The sequence below is a fragment of the Xenopus laevis genome, chromosome 6S (genome assembly GCF_017654675.1).
Source record: "Xenopus laevis strain J_2021 chromosome 6S, Xenopus_laevis_v10.1, whole genome shotgun sequence".
Classification (NCBI taxonomy): Eukaryota; Metazoa; Chordata; class Amphibia; order Anura; family Pipidae; genus Xenopus; species Xenopus laevis.
Genome location: NC_054382.1, coordinates 132,930,199 through 132,946,124, shown reverse-complemented (window position 1 = coordinate 132,946,124; position 15,926 = coordinate 132,930,199). Strand labels below are relative to the sequence as shown.

The 15,926-nt window shown below is 41.4% G+C and overlaps 1 protein-coding gene across 10 annotated transcripts in view; it reads left to right on the top strand.

Annotated features, from left to right (window-relative positions):
- Nucleotides 1–15,926, top strand: part of ptp4a3.S (protein tyrosine phosphatase type IVA, member 3 S homeolog) — a 67,976-nt gene that overhangs the window by 29,698 nt on the left and 22,352 nt on the right. For 9 of the 10 annotated variants that reach the window (XM_018268812.2, XM_041567254.1, XM_018268813.2 and 6 more), the window contains 1 exon segment: nt 1,516–1,610. The gene's annotated coding sequence lies outside the window, so the exon portion shown is untranslated. 10 annotated transcript variants of the gene reach the window in all.

Here is a 15,926-nt window from a genome sequence, read left to right as displayed (position 1 = left end):
TATGGCGACATGAGTGGCACCTGTGCGCATTCTCCAAATTTTTAGGTTCCAATTCACGCAAAAGTTTTGTGTAACGATTGAACTAAATCTCTCTTCCTTATGGCTGTGTTTAGATCTGAGCACTGAATTGTTATCTCTGAACAAACCTTTGTTTACAGTTGACGAAAGCCTTAAAGTGATATTGTCATGGGGAGAAATTTTTTTTTTTTTTTTTCTAATTGCATCAGTTAATAGTGCTGCTCCAGCAGAGTTCTGCACTGAAATCCATTTCTCAAAAGAGCAAACAGATTTTTTTTTTTTTTATATGTAATTTTGAATTCTGACATGGGGCTAGACATATTGTCAGTTTCCCAGCTGCCCCAGTCATGTGACTTGTGGTCTTATAAACTTCAGTCACTCTTTACTGCTGTAGTGCAAGTTGAGGTGGCCATACACGGGCTGATAAAAGCTGCCGACAGACCGAGTCGGCAGCTTATTGGCCCGTGTATGGGGCTTCTGGCCGAAAGTCGACCATATCTCGATTGGATGGGACTTAAAATCCCGTTGGATCGCGCCCACATTTGTTCGTTGATGCGGTCCCGCGATCCGACCGCCCGTAAAGCCACAGTTAGGATCAGCCCGATATTGGCCACCTCAAGGTCCGCTCGTTTGACATTGCCAAACGAGCGGATCTCTCCGTGTATGGCCACCTTTGGAGTGATATCACCCTCCCCCAGCAGCCTAACAGAACAATTGGAAGGTAACCAGATAGCAGCTCCCTAACACAAGATAACAGCTGCCCGGTAGATCTAAGGACAACACTCAATAGTAAAATCCAGGTCCCACTGAGACACATTCAGTTACATTGAGTAGGAGAAACAACAGCCTGTCAGAAAGCAGTTCCATCCTAAAGTGCTGGCTCTTTCTGAAAGCACATGACCAGGCAAAATGAGCTGAGATGCACCTACACACCAATATTACAACTAAATACACTTGTTGGTTCAGGAATGACATTTTATATTGTAGAGTGAATTATTTGCAGTGTAAACAGTGTCATTTAGAAATAAAAACTATATAAAAATCATGACCGAATCCCTTTAAGGTTGCTTTATATTAAGATTTGGCAAAATCCCAAAGAAATCCCTAGAAGCATGTTACCCGAGACTGTCTGCACTGGGTTCTCTGCAATTGCGTCTGTAACCACGCTTTGCATGTGACCAGATACATCAACCTGAGACTGAAGCCTTTAGAATTCAGGGACTGGTGGTGGACGTTGGGCGTGGTTGCAGTTGAGTGTATCATGCCACATGATAAAACTATGATTAATTGACGGTCAGCTTTGAGCTTTGACTCTTCCATTGTGTCCTTCCTCTTCCTGAATGTTGACCTCCAAATCATTCCATCCATCGTTAGAGTTGCAACCACACGTCCTGATGTCCTCAGCCCCAACATGAAAAGGAACAAAAGACTGGCTTACTTTAAATGCTTATTTGAAACATGCAAAAGTGACCTTTCCGTTGCTTGTTTTCTTTTCAGAGTGCAGAAGGAGGCTGGTAAATCTCCAGGGCGTGCACCTAGGAGGGTAAACTCTCAGAGCCTGGGAGTCTGCCGAGTACATTGCATTGATCCAGGTAAGTAAGTTCCATATGGTAGTTAGAGACGACCGTAAAATATCGGTAAAGAAATCCATGTAAACCAGGTGTCTAAATACAACTCTGTTGGGCAAGTTTTAAAATTTTAAAAAGGAACCTCCATAGACTGCTGTATAATCCACTCATTGCCCCCTGTGACTCGGATCAGTTTGATTTGCCCCCCACTTGTGTTTGGCTAGACTGGGCTGAGATTCGCTCAATTACCAACCTCACCACGTATGGGCAGCTTACATTTTTCCCCTTTTTAGCACTGTCCTTCCATAACTGATTGACTTCTTATGATGTATCTCAAATTGGACTTAAGATTAGCCATCAGCCATTACAGACACTCCATTCAGAACATGTACTATTTTTTTGGCAAAACTTTAAAGGGCACCTATCATAGTGTTACCCTAACCATAAAATTGTTTTCCCCCACCAGATTGGGCTAATAATTAGTCCCTACACTCTGATTGGGGAAACAACTCCAAAAATAGTGTAACACCATTTATTAGAGAAAATGCCTCTGAGGAAGCCGATTGGTAGGCGAAACGTGTCAGGCAGAAAGTGACGTCTCACCCAAACACAAGGGAACCACGAAGGGAAACGTACACGCCGGCAGGATTCCTTCATAGGAGTACTCAATTTGGGATACTTCTGTATACATATGTAACTAACTATCAAACAGCCAAATGCGAGTGTAAACTTGTTTTTTAACTTTTTAAACGTAATAAACGGTGTTACACTATTCTTGGATTTGTATTTCTCTGTACTGGAGTGCAAGAGCAGACCCAGAGGGAGAGTGAAAACTGCAGATAACACTACAGGCAATATACTCAATGTTTGTCTTGTGAGTAGGAATTTTAGATAAAGGTGGTGGCAATTGCTTGGAGGTGAACAAATAACTGCATGTAATCTACCACAAACTGAAATTTTAAAGGGGAAGTACAACTGAAAGAATATTTAACACCGGGTGCTTTCGCAATTTCGCTTTACAATTTTTTGGTTTCTGCTTTCTCTGTGGACATAGGCGCTGATATACATCCAGTTTTCTGGATACTTTTGGATGCAGCTGAGACTGTGGGAAGAGAGAGTAAAACTAAAGGACTGACTTTTTTCCTAAAAAATAACTTTCTTTTAACTTGGGGAAGAGAATACTATTTTTGCATGAAATGCCTCCACTGGGTTAAACAATTTTATTATTATTTTATTATTATTATTATTATTATTATTATTATTATAGGTATCCTTTAAATGTTACCTTTGATTGATGGTGTCATCTCTCCTGTATGTTGTGCTAGGTAGGGGGGTCTTTCTTTCTCATGTCCAATGCTTGTGAGAGGGGGGCTGAGCACAGACCACCAGGAAGCACTGTGATCTGATTTGTCTGCAAGATGCATAAAGTGCAATTGGTGCAACAAAGCAAAATACATTTAGCAAAAATGTCCCTGATACAGTAACTTAAAGGAGAATTAAACCCCCCTTATAAAAAGAGTCTCCATCTAATAGTCCCCATTCACCCGCTTCCTCCCTGCATAGTTCACTATTTAAAAAAAAAAATATATAAAGTATTGTACAGCCCTCTCCATGCAGAGTAGCACAGCGGAGCTCACGGTTGCTAAAGGACTGCTTTTTTCACTAGGGATGCACCGAATCCAGGATTCCATTCAGTATTCAGGCAGGATTCGGCCATTTTCAGCAAGATTTGGTGAAAACCTTGTGCCTGGCCGAACCAAATCCTTAAAGGGAAACTATTGCGAAAAGGAAAATTCAATATAAGCTGCATCATACTGAAATAAATTTTTTTTTTTTTAATACAATCCGTTACAGTTAATATTCTGCATTGTTTAATCAAGTTTATCTTCACTATTCCTCTCTCAGCATCTGTTTCTCTTCATTCTCTCTTCATGCAGCAGTTGGGTGTCAGATATTCACTGACAGTTAGATCCAATATATCTTATAGGGGGGCTCCTTTCCTAGCAGATGTATTAGAGCTCACTCAAATAACTGATTCCAGTACAAACAAAATAACTGACTTTTGCACAAATTCAAAACTCAAATGTAGAGAGACATGATGTCTGGTGAGTTTAATAGAGTGAGCTCTAATACATCTTCTAGGCAAAAGGAGCCCCCCTATAAGATATATTGGATGTAACTGTCAGTGAATATCTGACACCCAACTGCTGCATGAAGAAAGAATGAAGAGAAACAGATGCTGAGAGAGGAATAGTGAAGATAAACTTGATTATTTCAGAAACAATGCAGAATATTTTATTGATTGTATTTAGAAAACGTCTTATTTCAGTATGCTGAAGCCAATATTACATTTTCATTTTCGCGATAGTTTCCATTTAAAATCATGTGACTTTCTGTCACAAAACAAGGAAGTAAAACATTTTTTAGCTGTGCAACTTCGGATTCGGTTTGGTATTTGGCCAAATCTTTCACGAAGGATTCGGGGGTTCGGCCGAATCCAAAATAGTGGATTCAGTGCATCCCCAGTTTTCACACAGGTGGAGCTGTTTGCTATACGCGCTTACTACATGTCTGCCTGAATGTAAATATCTGAAGGGAAGAAGAGAATGGGAAGATACTGAAGATCGTGCCCATGAGCTCTGCCGAGATACTCTACATGGAGAGGTCTGCGACTTTCTGCAACACTTGTGGACTATGCAGGGAGGGGAGTGAATGGGGCTATTAGAGGGGGTTAGTTTTCCTTTAACCTAAAGCCTAGAAGGGTTTGTGGCCCAACTGACACTATTCGTGCATGGATGCGATCTACTGAACTGATTATACAATGGCTACTAGGAAATAACATCTGCTTTATATAAGGTGTTGCTAGGAGCTCCTCCCCTCCTTTGGTGCCGATCATTGAGTGAACTGGATCATCGCATTATTCCATGTTGTTGTTCTGACCCATTATAATCTGGAAGGGGAATGTTACTTGGAGCCACATTTGATTATAGTTCTAACAGCTCTGTTAACGCCCGTTGCAATCACATTGCATTTAAAGGAGTAGGAATACCATTTTCTACTTGGGGGTGCCAAAAGTTAGGCACCCCCAAGTAATTACTTTACTTACCTGAAACTGTGGTGCTTGCTAGAAGAACCCTGGGCCGGTGCAGTTTTCTGCTCATAGGAGCACCAGTCCGGGGTGTCAGGTAAGTAAAAGTAATTACTTGGGGTGCCTAACTCTTAGCACCCCCAAGTAGAAAATGGTATTCCTTCTCCTTTAATAACCTGCATTGTGTTTATTATACTACCAAACTGGGTTGCTGGATATGTTTTAATAAAAGCTAGGGATGCACCGAATCCAGGATTCAGTTCGGGATTCGGCCTTTTTCAGCAGAATTCGGATTCGGCCGAATCCTTCTGCCCGGCCGAACCGAATCCTAATTTGTATATGCAAATTAGTAGGGATGCACCGAATCCACTATTTGGATTTGGCCAAACCCCCGAATCCTTCACGAAGGATTTGTCCGAATCTTAATTTGCATATGTAAATTAGGGGTGGGAAGGGGAAAAACATTTTTTACTTCCTTGTTTTGTGACAAGAAGTCGCACGATTTACCTCCTCACCCCTAATTTGCATATGCAAATTAGGATTCGGATTTGATTCGCCGGACAGAAGGATTCAGGCAAATCCGAATCCTGGCCGAATCCCGAACCGAATCCTGGATTCAGTGCATCCCTACAAATTAGGAACGGGGAGGGAAATCTTGTGACTTTTTGTCACAAAACAAGGAAGTAAATTTTTTTTCCCCTTCCCACCCCTAATTTGCATATGCAAATTCGGATTTGGTTCGGTATTCGGCCAAATCTTTCACAAAGGATTCGGGGGTTCGGCCGAATCCAAAATAGTGGACAAGCTCGTGGCCCTTTTCCTTAAAGGGGAAGTATTGCGAAAATGATAATGTGATATAAGCTTCATCATACTGAAATTAGAAACTTTCTAAATACAATCAATTAAATATTCTGCATTGTTTCTGAAATAATCAAGTTTATCTTCCCTATTCCTCTCTCAGCATCTGTTTCTCTTCATTCTCTCTTCATGCAGCAGTTGGGTGTCAGATATTCATTGACAGTTAGATCCGGTACAGAATGTTTAATTATGCACCAAATCCACTTTTTTGGATTTGACAGAACCGAATCCGAACCCTAACGTGATTTCCCTCCCGCCCCTAATTTACATATTCAAATGAGGATTCGGTTCGGCCATGTAGAAGATTTCAGCCACTGCTTAAAAAAGCCGAATCCCGAACCGAATCCTGGATTCGGTGCATCCCTATTTTTAATTGATTGTTTCTCATTTCAAATGCTGAAGCTTATATTACATTTTCATTTTCGCGATAGTTCCCCTTTAAACGAGCTCTCCACTCCATAGAAAAAAAACTTTTCACGTGGTGATTCCATTTTTACTAGGAATTAAGTGAACCCATGTGCCCTCGTTTCCCAGGAACAAATCCAATGAGTACAGTGGTAAAACCACACAAACTTGCAAACTGCTTTCAAGTGAAATCTCGTCACAACCTCAGGCGATAAATCCACGTGTTTGTAACCATCACAGCAGCTTTTTATTTGTAGCTGTTTGCTTTGAATGTGTGTGTTGTCCTGCTGGGTTTTGCAATTTTGCTATAATAGTCTGGGATTCATTTCTCAATATGTCATTGAGCTTCTCAGCAGAATGAATCAGGTGTATGTTGGCCCTTGTGTGAGGGGTCCTGGTTTATATTGCCAATATAATAATTAGAGATGCACCAAGTCCAGGATTCGGTTTGGGATTCGGCCTTTTTCAGCAGGATTCGGATTCGATCGAATCCCTCTGCCAAGCCGAACCAAATCCGAATCCTAATTTGCATATGCAAATTAGGGGCGGGGAGAGAAATTGCATGACTTTTTGTCAAAAAACAAGGAAGTAAACATTTTTTCCCTTCCCACCCCTAATTTGCATATGCAAATTAGGGTTCAGATTCGGTTCGGTGTTCAGCGGAATCTTTAGCAAAGGATTCGGGGGTTCGGCCGAATCCAAAATAGTGGATTCGGTGCATCCCTAATAATAATGATTTTATTCTGTATATACACAGCTTTGTCCCCTGTTATCATGGAGTGTCGTTGTTTGTTTTGTACAGGAAGAGTCTGCCAGTTGCCCTACGTTTATTTTGGTATATTTCCTTAACCTTTAGGATGTTGTGGGTGGGTAAAAGACGGGGTAATTATACTCCGCTCCCTAAGAGCTTACTGCTATCCCAGGGCCTGCGTGTGAACTAGAACTTCAGTGATGTAAGCAAAGTCCTGCCTGGGTCACATCCCCAAACCAGAACTTACATTGGCATATCTTTAAAAGTGGACTTTATCAGCCAAATGTTTTTTAAGAGGAATAAAAAGCTTCAGCCGGATAAATGCGGTCAAATTGTTCTCCCCGGCTGTTTTGTAACTAGCATTTTATGTGCCAGCTTCTTTGGACGGAAAAGTCCTGCAGTGCCGACAGCCCGGGTTTTTGTTCCCTGCACAAAGAGGCTTGTTCAATCAGTCCGCTCCAAATTTCTGCCATTTTAAAATGTCAGCATATTGTGTCTAGTTTATCTGTAGATTAAAGGGATTCTGACATGATTTTTATGGTGTAGTTTTTATTTCTAAATGACACTGTTTACACTGCAAATAATTCACTGTACAATATAAAATGTCATTCCTGAACCAGCAAGTGTATTTAGTTGTAATATTGGTGTGTAGGTGCATCTCAGCTCATTTTGCCTGGTCATGTGATTTCAGAAAGAGCCAGCACTTTAGGAGAGAAATGCTTTCTGGCAGGCTGTTGTTTCTCCCACTCAATGTAACTGAATGTGTCTCAGTGGGACCTGGATTTTACTATTGAGTAGTGTTCTTAGATCTACCAGGCAGCAGTTATCTTGTGTTAGGGAGCTGTTATCTGGTTAACTTCCCATTGTTCTGTTGTTAGGCTGCTGGGGGGAAAGGGAGGGGGTGATATCACTCCAACAGCAGTAAAGAGTGATTGAAGTTTATCAGAGCACAAGTCACATGACTGGGGGCAGTCGGGAAACTGACAATATGTCTAGCCCCATGTCAGATTTCAAAATTAAATATAAAAAAATTCTGTTAACTCTTTTGAGAAATGAATTTCAGTGCAGAATTCTGCTGGAGCAGCACGATTAACTGATGTGTTTTAAAGTATCCCTTTAAGGATGTCATATATACGGGCAGATTTTAAGCTGCCGATTCAGGTCCTTTAGACCAATTTGCCAGCTTATCTGTGTATGGGGCCTTCCGACGGCTCTCCCCGACCGATATGTGGCAAAAAATAGGCCAACTATTGATCGGGCAGGTTTAATTCTTCCCCCACAATTTGAGGATCACATCAGCTAGTTGATGCAGTCCTCATCCTGTTGGCACCCATTCCCATTGTTGTAATCCAAATGGTTGCCAAACCATTGAATAAGCCCAATGTTGACAAAGATGCACCTACTGTAACACTATCAGACAAAGATGCACCTACTGTAACTCTGTCAGACAAAGATGCACCTACTATAACATTATCAGACAAAGATGCACCTACTGTAAAACTATCAGACAAAGATGCACCTACTGTAACACTATCAGACAAAGATGCGCCTACTGTAACACTATCAGACAAAGATGCGACTACTGTAACACTATCAGACAAAGATGCGCCTACTGTAACACTATCAGACAAAGATGCGACTACTGTAACACTATCAGACAAAGATGCACCTACTGTAACACTATCAGACAAAGATGCACCTACTATAACAGTATCAGACAAAGATGCACCTACTGTAACACTGTCAGACAAAGATGCACCTACTGTAACACTGTCAGACAAAGATGCACCTACTGTAACACTATCAGACAAAGATGCACCTACTGTAACACTATCAGACAAAGATGCACCTACTGTAACACTATCAGACAAAGATGCACCTACTATAACTGACACCAAAGTCCACAAATGGAATTCTTTGTTTATTGTGATACATAGCTGTTGGTAATAACCTCCCAGGCTTTGCTTCATTAACAAAGGAGATTTAAACCCTGCCGGCAGCTGCTTCATTTTTGTCTTTTTATTTCCCGACTTGCTGGAAGGAAGGACATTCATCAGTTCTGGGATGAGGCAGGTCCGGTGATTAAAAACTGCTTTTCTGCACACATTCTGTACAAGCACAATCTGTGCAGATATGTTTAATTAATGCGCTGACATTACTGTCTCTCTGTGCCAGGAGAAGTAACATTTTGGGTTAGATAAGATGGAGCAGTTCCTATAATATACCTGGTGCATTACCCCACGTGTTTGGGCTAGAAGTTTAACCTGTCCTCCTGATTATAATAATAATAATAACTAGAGAGGTACATTTCCTGAAGAAAATGTGAGTGGTGCTTGCCGTGGCAAAACTCAGGCCCAAATCTGATTGGCTGTTGTTGCCCCGCCCCTTTTTTTCCTAATTGTGAACCACAGTCACTCAGTGACTAACATACCAAAGTTTGGGAATGCTGTCATTTAATGTGTAAAAATGGCAGCATTTCTATTTTTTTCTATTGAAAATCAATGAATGAAATTTGATTGGTTGTTGGTGGCTCCGCCCACTTTTTCTAAACTTGAAGTGGAAACCCCCAGTGACCACATTTGTGATATTCAAGGTCCCTGACATCAATACTGAGAGAATGGCAGCCTTCTTAATTTTTCCCATTAAAACCAATCAAAGAAATCTGATTGGTTGGTTTTGGCTCCACCCACTTTTCTTAATTTTAATCCCAGTCCCCCAGTGACCAACTGTGCCAACTTTGAGGAGGCTGCCATTAACCGTCTAAGAGCGGCAGCAGTTTAAAATTTTCCTATTTAATTGAATGGCTGAAATTTGATTGGCTGTTGTAGACTCCGCCCACTTTTTGTAAATTTTGGCTGCAGTCACCCAGTGACCCACGGTGCCAAGTTTGGGAGCTCTGGCTTTATTACTGTGAGAATTACAGCTGTTTACATTTTCTCATTGAAGTCAATAGGGAAAATCTGATTGGTTGTTTGCGGCTCCGCTCACTTTTTTGGGTCCCCAAAATAGGACAGAAAAGTCACAACACCCCATTCCCGAATAAGCTGAACGGTTTGACACCTCATTCATGGGTCTGCGACAAACTAATTATTCGATAAATTCCCCATTATAAGTCAATGGGGCAAATTTGGGGACCTCTCCTGCCCCGGGGGTAAAACTTATACCCTCGTGTGGGGTATCATCTGACACAGGTCGCAAACCTCTTCAAATGTGGTAAATTTAACGTTTCTACAAGATTCCCTCTCTGCGCTAGAATCCGTCAAAAGTTGGCCTCAATGTTAATCTATGGGATTTTCGGGGTGGTTAATTGCCCCCGCAAGGGGCAATTAACCACCCACCCCTTTCCCGATTAAGCCGCACGATTTGACACCTCATTCATGGGTCTAGGACAAACGGTGCGGGACTAGTTACGCGCCAAACTTTCATACGGAAGAAGAATAAAAATAAGTTTGCAAGATAACAGTAGTGATGCTTTGCTTCGCAAGCACCACTAATAATCAGCTTCATGCCTGCAAGTGGGAAGGAATTTTGCAAGTGTGGAAATTTTCCTTGTTGTAAGGAAATAGGGAGAAAATGCAAATCTTAGGGAATCGCCTGAGCAGCCGTGCCTTGAGATACAGGTATGGGATTTGTTATCCGGAAACCCGTTATCCAGAAAGCTCTGAATTGCTGGAAGGCCGTCTCCCATAGACTCTATTATAATCAAATAATCCAGATTTTTTTAAACAATTTCCCTGTAATAATAAAACAGTAGCTTGTACTTGATCCCAACTAAGATATAATTAATCCTTATTGGAAGCAAAACCAGCCTATTTGGTTTATTTAATGTTTATATGATTTTCTAGTAGACTTAAAGGGATTCTGTCATGGGGAAAAAAAAATTTTTTCAAAAGGAATCAGTTAATAGTGCTGCTCCAGCAGAATTCTGCACTGAAATCCATTTCTCAAAAGAGCAATTCTCTATTCTCTATTCAATTTTGAAATCTGACATGGGGCTAGACATATTGTCAATTTCCCAGCTGCCCCTGGTCATGTGACTTGTGCCTGCACTTTAGGAGAGAAATGCTTTCTGGCAGGCTGCTGTTTTTCCTTCTCAATGTAACTGAATGTGTCTCAGTGAGACATGGGATTTTACTATTGAGTGTTGTTCTTGGATCTACCAGGCAGCTGTTATCTTGTGTTAGGGAGCTGCTATCTGGTTACCTTCCCATTGTTCTGTTGTTTGGCTGCTGGGGGGAAAGGGAGGGGGGTGATATCACTCCAACTTGCAGTAAAGAGTGATTGAAGTTTATCAGAGCACAAGTCACATGACTGGGGGCAGCTGGGAAATTGACAAAATGTCTAGCCCCATGTCAGATTTCAAAATTGAATATAAAAAAATCTGTTTGCTTTTTTGAGAAATGGATTTCAGTGCAGAATTCTGCTGGAGCAGCACTATTAACTGATTCATTTTGAAAAAATTTTTTTTTTCCATGACAGTATCCCTTTAAGGTATGAAGATCCAAACTATGGAAAGATCCGTTATCTGGACAACCCAAGGTCTCGAGCATTCTGCATAACAGGTCCTATACCTGAACCAACAGTCAAACCCATTGGCATGCACTTAAAGGGCCCCTAATTGCCCGCCCATGGGTGCTCTTTTTAAATCTGTTGCAAATGACAATCTGAAATACTGTGCAGAGTGATGCTTGGCTCAAATGTACAAAAATTCGTGCACAAAATATAGACACATTTATCACCGAATATGTTTTTGTCAGTTTACTAACCTGCGGTAAATATAAATTCGAAAATTTTCTTGCTCAAGAATATGTGTTCGCCAGTTATCGCATTCGCTGAAAATAACGCTACGTACACATTAATGCCCGGCTTACTAAACCGCGAAATGTGTGAACTACATTTATATATATTATAAATTGTGATTTTTTTTTTTATATGATTCTGTTGGCAGGGGGTAAGTCTTGTGACTGGATGTATTGAATTGTGAATTTATACGATGCATACGTGTTTGGTAAAATCTGTGTTGTTGATCATATCTATAAACTTTAGCAGTTTTGAAGATACATATCTGGCCATAAATCCTGCCATAATAAACGCCATAAAAACGCGACTATTTTACAGCATAAATATTCGCAAACTTAATTTGTCGGCAGAAAATTTTCAACTCGCAGAAATCACCGCTAACGTAAGCTGGTTCGTTAACGTAGTTACCGCAATCACTTCTGAGGTCATCGCAAATTTATTAAACTGCTTGCGGTGAATATGTTTCTGCCAAAATATTTGTTTACTAAACTAAACTAATAACATGCGGAATCATATAGTCAAATTTACAGAGCTTTAGTAAACGGACCCCTATGTTACAGTTTATAGAATACAGTAGAACCCAATACCTCCCAACATTTTGGAAGTAAAAAGAGGGACAATAAATTTGCCACGCGCAGTGCGGCAATTTTTTTTTCTGGCCAGCCCATATTTATGGCCACACCCCCTTAATTGCAATGTTCATTGTACAAAATTTGGCAGGTTATGAAAATTTGAACATATTTCTGGGTTTTTTTCCAGTTATTACAGTTTTGGAAATAAAGGTGAATTGCCCTTTAAGTCTAACTTCTCCCAATGGACCTGTTATCTTATATTGTTACAATTAGTTATTTGCTTAGCTCAAAATTGTTACAAAAGTATCTTATCTGAAGCTGTGGCTGTTCTGAGCTCTCTGCCAAAAGCCAATTAATTTAGAAACTTTGTTTCTTTCTCTGGCTGTTCAGTGCAGAGGAAAAACTATACTTTCCAGTACAAACAAGGGACTGCGGTTTGAGCTGTGAAAAGAGGGACTGTCCCTCTAAATACGGGATAATCGGGAGGTATAGAACCCCCTTTTACATTTTTCATGGGACCAGGAAAAATTATGTAAAATCCGGGAAAATGTAAAATCAGGAAAATGTAAGTAACTTTTTGTTCAAGTACTGAAAGGATATAAGCACAGTAGTCCGTTTGAGATACAATATTTAGTGTGTTAATAACAAGAGTTAAACATTGCATTGTTAATGTTACATTAAGCGCGGGTCCATTTTTTTGGAAGCCCAGTGCCCGCAACAGGTGCTTATTTTTGAATTTCTGGCATTTAAAGGAGAAGGAAAGCTACCAAAGCAGTTTATTGCCAATAGATTAGCTACAATAGTGCAAGCTATAAGACTATATTTATTCTGCAGAATGCTTTACCATACCTGAGTAAACCGCTCTAGAAACTGTTTGTTTAGGAAAGCAGCTGCCATATTAGCTTGGTGTGACATCACTTCCTGCATGAGTCTCTCCCTGCTCACTCATAGCTCTGGGCTCAGATTACAGCAGGGAGGAAGAGGGTAAAGTCCTGAAGAGGGTAAAGTCCTGCAGCGGGTCAGGTACCGGCAAAAAAAGCGGGCACCCTGCGGAATGAGGGGAGGATTTTCAGGTGCGGAAATAGCTGCAGGTTAGTTGTGGGTCTCATCTAAATTTCTTGTCCTTATGTAATATTGTCTATATTTTACTCCTTTTAAACTCCTTACAAAACTTGTTTCTGTCCCACTTTTGATGACGTCATTTCTGGTTTGCAGCACCATCACTTCCTGTTTGATGGTGGTCGGGGGGTTACAGGTTGGGTTACGGATAAGGCAGTTGTGGGTCCTGGTCGGGTAGTGGGTAAATATGGGGGTTGCAGTTTGGGGTTCGGGTCAGGGTCTTAGAAATTGGTTCCGCGTAGGACTCTAGTAGAGGGGGAGAGGAGCAAACTGAGCATGCTCAAGCCCTAGCCCTGGAGGTTTAAGCTGAAAACAGGAAGTCTGATACAGAAGCCCATGAGTACACAATAGAAGGAAAGAAATGTGCTGTTTCTTTTGACAGAGGACTCACAGCAGCATTACTTTGAGGGATTACTAGTGTATTTATATAGACCCTTCTGATAAAGCTTACTTACTTTTAGCCTCTGACTGCTCTCTGACTTTTTTTTTATATTTGAATGTGGCTCATGGGTATAAAAGATTGGGAACTCCTCCTTTAAACGAATGTCATGCTAGCTTTCTCGTCTAAACTTCCCCCAGGTTTCTGTCGTTAGCTGGTGTACTTCCCCTTGAAACCGTGAGTTGCCATTCTCCGTTGTTCATTCTATGTGAGCTTGCAGAGCAGTTGTCCGGCTCTTGTATCATCCCCAATGGACAGAATCTCTTCCCTTTGCTTAAACTTGCCAATTAAATCCTGGCGACTTTACAAGGATCATCCGGAAATGCTTTTGGTTTTCCCTCGCTCTGCTCCCAAACGCTTGCTTTTTCGGGTATATCTTGCAGTCAATGGAGCAAATTCACTAAAGGACGAAGCGCCTAACGCTAGCGTTAATTCGCTAGCGTAGCGCATTTTAGTTAATTCGCCGATTCACTGGCGTAAATTCGCTAGTGTTACTTCGCACCCTTACGCCTGGCGAATTTGTGCAATGGACGTAACTACGCAAATTCACTAACGTGCGCATTTTTCTGAACGCTACCTTTTAGGCCAGACTTCCTCCGCCTCCTCAGACCAGGCGAAGCGCAATAGAGTAGATGGGGATTGCTTCAAAAAAAGTTAAAAAAATTTCTAAGTCCCAAAAAACGCTGGCGTTTTTTCTTTTTTTATGGGTTATAGGCTGAAAAAGAACGAAATTTTTTTTGGGGCTCCCCTCCTTCCCCCCTACATTTCCTTACTCATGGCAACTTACCTATACAGTGGGCACATGTGTAGGGCAAAATAAAAATGTTATTTGCTGTTTTGAAGGTTTCCCAGGCTTGTGTAGTGATGCTACATATTCCTCCATTGTAACTTCAATTTGGCGCCGTATGCAAATTAACCATCGCTAGCGTAACTTCGCTTTGCTTGGCGAATTAACACTAGTGCAACTTCGCAGCCTTACGCTTTCCCTGAGCGCAACTTCGGATTTTAGAGAATTTACGTAGCGCTGGCGAAAATACGCCTGGTGAAGCGGACGCTGGCACAACTACGAATCTTAGTGAATTTGCCCCAATGTATCCTAGACAGAAAAGAGCCATCAGCTATTGCTGTTTTCTTGTATTTGGCTTTAAAGGGGAAATCTGTCCAAAGTTGCAGAAGTCAATCTCCTCCAGGGCTGTTAAACAGCTTGCTTCTGCTACATTGTTGCAAGTGTGTGAACCAACAGTGCAGCAAACAGTAAAAGGCAGACAGATACTGCAATCACATTTAAATAACCCTAAAACCACTGAAAATGAATCCATATAGCAGTAGTATGTATAAATGTAGGTTTTATTTAGCAGGGCAGCATGGGAACAATTCGGTAGTTGTCTGTGTATGTGACGGGCGTTGGGAGGGAAAGTGTCGGTCACCTTAGACTGCAGGGGTTACGCTGAGCTCTGTCTGGGCCTGGAAACCATCAGGGCAAATCTCTTGCAACATGAGCTCTCTGTGTTTTTTATTCCGGGATTCTCACAGCTGCGGCCTATTTATTTGTTTGCCTTCCCTCGGGAACATTTATTGATTCTTCTCTGAATCCAACTCTAAAAACCCTCTTGACGTAATAAATGCTTGAAAGTTCCCAGCTGCTGATAGGAGGGAAATCCCAGAATCTCAGCCGAAAAGGAGATGGGGGGGGGTGGATGCGACTTTGACAATCGGGATCCCAGACTGGCTCTGGTTAATAAGGCAGCAGATTCAGGGAAGGGATTGTTGCCGTGTGCTGCCATTGGATAGAGGACATGTAGGACTACAACTAGCAGCTACCAGGTAATCTTTTACTTGATGCTTGTGTGTAACTGTAAGCACATTTCCAATATATTCACACAGTATCTGGAAAGCAATATCTTTCCCTCTGCACTCCTGGTTCTGACTCCTGAAACAATGTAGCAGAAGCCAGTGAAGAAGCATACAAGGCATTATGGCAGTTGAAATCTTGGCTTTTCTAGTTCCCTTTTCTTCTCTTTCCTTCTTTCCTTTCCTTTTTCTTTATTAGTTTCCTTCTTTCCTCCCTTTCCTTCCCCTTCCTGTCCCGCCCCTTCCTTCCTTTCCCCTTTGTCTAATTAAAAAGGATTTGTTGGAATCTTTAAGGCACATGTGTAAAGGTTTCCAGATACACAGGCAGATATAAACTGCCTAAAGATTAAATTGGCTGCTTTTTGGGCAGTGTATGGGGCCCTCCAACGTGCTTCCTCCATTGATAGTTTGGTCGAAAGTCGGGCAGATGGTGATTGGGCCAGTCTGATGGAGAGCC